The sequence below is a fragment of the Centruroides sculpturatus genome, unplaced genomic scaffold (genome assembly GCF_000671375.1).
Source record: "Centruroides sculpturatus isolate CEXI.00-Female unplaced genomic scaffold, Cexi_2.0 scaffold586, whole genome shotgun sequence".
NCBI lineage: Eukaryota > Metazoa > Arthropoda > Arachnida > Scorpiones > Buthidae > Centruroides > Centruroides sculpturatus.
Genome location: NW_019384796.1, coordinates 399,240 through 404,401, shown reverse-complemented (window position 1 = coordinate 404,401; position 5,162 = coordinate 399,240). Strand labels below are relative to the sequence as shown.

The 5,162-nt window shown below is 33.2% G+C and overlaps 1 non-coding gene across 1 annotated transcript; it reads right to left on the bottom strand.

Annotated features, from left to right (window-relative positions):
- Positions 1-3,496: 3,496 nt before the first annotated feature.
- Positions 3,497-3,580, bottom strand: Trnal-uaa. Its single transcript has one exon. It is a non-coding gene; the product is annotated as a tRNA-Leu (tRNA).
- Between the last annotated feature and the right edge of the window lie 1,582 nt (positions 3,581-5,162).

Genomic DNA, 5,162 nt, shown 5'->3' with positions numbered 1-5,162 from the left:
GTCATTTATATATAGTTATTCGGGCTTCATGCCTCCAAATAATTTTCCATATTTGTTCTCGAATTTCATCTGTCTACCACTGTTATCGAGATTAAGGAAGGACATACAACAGTCGGACGAATTATAGATCAGTTTTATTCAGATTGCAACCCAACAATTGAGATTATTTTATATTTTACAGAAATGGCCAATAAACAGTTTGTTATTTAAATTAAAGCATACGATCATAATGCCTAAATATTTTATATCGTTCGAACAACAAAGCCTATCATTTTTCAAAATCGAGCAACGAGTTGATTAACTTTTCCGCCAACATTTGGTGGCGCCATCTGTTATCATAATTTATTACAAAAAACTTTTTATGTTTTTAACTACAGTAGTTCCTTGTTATATCGTGCTTGTCGGGTGACAATGAAAAAGCGCGATATAACCGAGTACTAAAAATTCTGGGCATTTATTAAACAGATTATACGTGCTAGAAAACTTCCATCTTCTATTCTTTCATCAGCAAATATTTCTGATATAAAATAAGTTTAGTTTTGCAATACTGAATTTTATTCGTGGTTGAATCGTATTAATTGACGTTTACATAAGCGTCGATACCACGAACGCCCATTTAGCATTATTGTTTTGTTATCTCATTAATGATATAAAATTAAGCTGTAAAACTGAATTATCTCTATGGGAAACCCCCGTAAGCTTTGACCTATCGATTCGGGAATTTGGTCAGCACATCATTGATAACAGAAAAGCTTAAGTTTAAATTTTGAGCTTTGTAGACCCAGTAGTTGTTTCTTTACGAGCGTCCGCAATGCCGGATGAAAAAGAAAATATAGCTGTTTTATTGCTTATATTTCGGCATCCGCTTTATAGAAAATCTTAAAATTTTGCACGCTACCTAAGAAAACTATTTTCTTTCGAACGAGATATTTGGAATTACTTTAGATGTTTGGTGGACAGAGAAATCGATTCCCGAAATTCGGCAACTCTGATTCTTGTATATATATTCAGTCGGTGACTTTTTTACTTGGCGAGGAGTGACTGCCATGACTCTCGATTTAAAAAATAAATATTGAACATATAATACATTAAACAGAACATCAAAACTATAAAGTTACAAAGAGTAAAAATTTTCTAAAAAGCAAAATAAAGTTACTACTATATATAAATTTTAAAACTTTCCGTTCGGAAATAAGGAAATCTTTTCTTATACAGGGTGAACTCGAAATTTCCCACTGTAAGCTGTGAAAAATTTCTTGTTGGTTTTGGTCGTGAAAAATAATTTAAAACACTTGTTAACAGGAAACAATGATTTAATATACAGTAAACTATGTACTGTACATCATACTTTTCCTTTAACAATAGAGTTGTACCAGTAATCTATTAACTGTTTTCAGGAAAAGTTTTAAATTGAAATAATGTGACTTTCTGCTTGCATCAGAGTTCATATATAGTTAACTGAGACCTCCTTTCCCTATGGTTTCCATATCTGTCTCCAAGTTCATCTATCTAACTCCGTTCTCGAGATTAAAGAAAGACGATCGGATGACAGTGGGTTTATAGGTCTACAATTTTTTCCAGATTGCAGTCCAATGAAAATCTGATTAATCATTACTTCCAAAAAATTGTTTTGCATTTCTTAAAACTTCTTGTTAAATATGTACAGTACTTTACTTTGATATTTAGTAATTGTAATTTTTCTTCATATTATTTTATTTGCTAAGTCTATTCTTTTAATATTTTGTAGACCGTATGATCTTGACAATATTGTTCATTCTGTTTCCTTTTTTTTATGGAGAAAACTCTTTTATGAAGAAAGGCAACTCCTAACCTTTATTTCATAAAATGTATTTGACCTATTCTCTTAAGAATGGTCCTCTTTAGTTTACAAATTAAAAAGAAAAGGTCCAAATAACAATAAATAACTACTCACCACACCACACTAACTTAAAAAATTACGCACATGGAACCAGTTTACGGTGTGGTAACATCGAAAAAACGAACGTTTTTGAACCCCTTCTGCGCTCTGCATCAAGTTCTAACAGTTTTTAGACGGGAATTCGATTAACTAATGCCGTTTAACTAAGAGTTTGATCTTGAGTTTGAAACGATTTAACACCACATAAATTTTTTGTAAATCATTTCAAACTCAAGATCGAACTCTTAGTTAAACGACATTCGTTAATCGAATTCCCGTCTAAAAACTGTTAGAACTTGATGCAGAGCCCAGAAGGAATTCAAAAACGTTCGTTTTTTCGATGTTTTTCGATGTTATTACCTCACCGTAAATTGGTTCCGTGTGAGTAATTTTTCAAATAACAATTTTATATCTTTAAAAATTCATACACATAAAAGTAACACAATTTACTTCACTCTTAATAAGTATATAAAATACGACATTTTTACAAAGGTAAAAACCTTGCTTCTGTCAATCTTTCCGCCGTTTCGTTTCTACACTATCAGCGATCCTTAAAACAATTCACAAAAATTTTCGAAGACGACCTTCCTTTTAAAGAAAAAGTATGATGTACAGGGGCAAGCCACTACTAATTTGAAGTGGAGATCGTACATTTTAAATTAAATGATTTCAAAATATGATTAAAAGTTCCAGTTCTGCATTGTGATCATTTCACTATAAATAGTCGCTCGTAGTTATAGTTTGTGAAATCTTTGGTTTCAACTTGTGAAAATATTTACAATGGAAAAGCACATTATGACCTTTGTCATGTTACGAACCGCAATATTGAAGTTAAAATCCTTATATGAGGAAATAAGGAGGTAATAACTGTGGGAAATGGAAGAAGCGTTGTATTTGTCCATCAAAAATAGACAAATAAAACATGCCAGTAAGTGCGAGAGACTGATAAGTAGAAACTACACCATTAGCATGTGTGCAAATTGTGCACTGTATCCATCATTGTACATAACAAAAGTACATTAAGACGAACTAAGCTTTCGTTCGTTATGTTGGAGACACTAAAGCCGTGAGCCCGAGTAGGGATTAGAAAATTAACAATTCGAAATGCATTCCAAAATGCTAAATTATTAACTATAATTTGCATACACTGTACTTATGACTTTGTTAAATAAAATATATTAGGCTATTCCATTCTTTTTGAAATCCTTATGGATTTTGCTTACACACTTTCTATAGTAGAATATTGCAAAGGATAAATAACCTTCAAAGATCAAAAACAAAGAAGAATAAAATTTCATCTTACACGCGTTCAATAATCAGTTTAATGCAACGAATGTACAGTACTGTACACACGTACAGTACACGTATATACATATTTTAAATGTCAGAAGAAAATTCAGGCCATTACAGTGTTAAAATAATATTCCGTTCAAGACTTGGAATTTCGCATTACGAAGAAGAAGTGTTATAAGAAAAGACAAGCACTGTACAGAAGTTTTTTTCAAATTACCGCGAACATACAGAAAATCGAACGACAAGGTTTGTGCCCCGATAAATGTTCACTCGAGCAAAACAACCTGTCAGAAGTGGGGTTCGAACCCACGCCCTCATACGAGGACCAGATCTTAAGTCTGGCGCCTTAGACCACTCAGCCATTCTGACAACACGTAACAATTTCCTAATCGCGCGATTATCAAATCGAAAAGCAATCGTTATCAATCCTGTCGCATTTTCGTTACACCTGTCCGCTTTCGGAAGAAATGCAATTCCAACTGCCGTCATCGACTGGACATTTCGCAACGAATTTTTCACGTTTAATCGCATGTTAGTCGTCGATAGTAACGAATCGTTCGGTTTCTCATCGAACGTGCGTGCATTTCATCCCGAGTTGAGAATTGTTAAGCCGACGGTTTATGAAATTCGTCTGCAATTTCGCTTCTTCTTATAAAGTTTTTTACAGAAGCGACGGAAATATGCTTCTGTGTAACATTTATCCCGAATTATCATCCCCTCTATTATGTACTTAAAACACACAACTTCTACAGCTGAAATCATCAGCCATTACAGGTGTGCAGAAATAAAATTAAAACTATTTCAACGACAATAATAATTTGCATTCGAATGACACGTAAAAAATAAGCAATCATCGACTGAGAATTTCAAAAGATTTCCAATGAGTGAAGAGTTGTCTGTCAATGTGAAAAAATTGTTTTATTCCAAGCAAAATATAATCTTAAAATAATATCAAAACAAATTGTTTTAAAAAAAAAGATTTGTGTTATCTAATTTTAGGGAATTGCATATAATGTGAAATTGTACTCAGAAAATGCTGTACATGATATCAGCTGTTCGGGTATTGGAGTAACTAGTAGGATTTGACAGCCAATTCAAATTGTTTTGAGTTTCCTACTAATTAGTTTCATGCTGATAGGTTATATCAAAGCAGAAATGTCGATACTTAATACGGGAGAGGATTATGAGGCCCTAGGTGCAATTTTCTTACAAGTTACCTTTACGTAAAAGTATTTTTAATGTTAAAAAGACGATAAAATCCTAAAATAATAACAAGTTCTTTTATTTCAAACACACACCTTCACTAAACACAATATTTTTATGGTTCCTGCCAGACGGCCGGACCAAAGGTGAGCGACTTAATCAGATTAATTTCGCCAAAAATCGAGTTATTTTAAGTGATTTTCGTGTTAAATTAAAAATGAAATTTGTGTTTAATATAAAATAGTGACATTTTCCATTTATCTATGCACCTGAAAATCATGCCTTTGCATATATTTTACAAGAGTACAATTTTTAAAAATAAACTTAATTTCCTTTAATTTTATATTTTGTATAAAATAAAAAGCTGATCGACACAAATCGAGTATTGCATCGAATACCAGCAATTCTGTGTAATGAGTGCAAATTGTAATTACCAGAGCCCCTTCGGCCGCCAATTTAAAGTCTTTTAATCTTTAAAATTGGCGTTTCCACTTCCCGGGACGAGGACCCAGGGGTTGGATTTGTGGGAAGCGTGTGTTCGGGTTGTTTCATTGTGTGGAATTACACAGAACGAGGCGCTTGACGTGTAAGTGCGTGAGTGCGAGAATTCGAGTAAAGGTTAAACGGTGTATATCTTCGTGTACAGTGGTGTTATGTCCGTGCGTGTGTGTGTATGTGTGTGATCGAAGAACATCTTCGGCACGTCTATAAACAGAAAACAGTAAATTACGATACGAGAATAAGATGT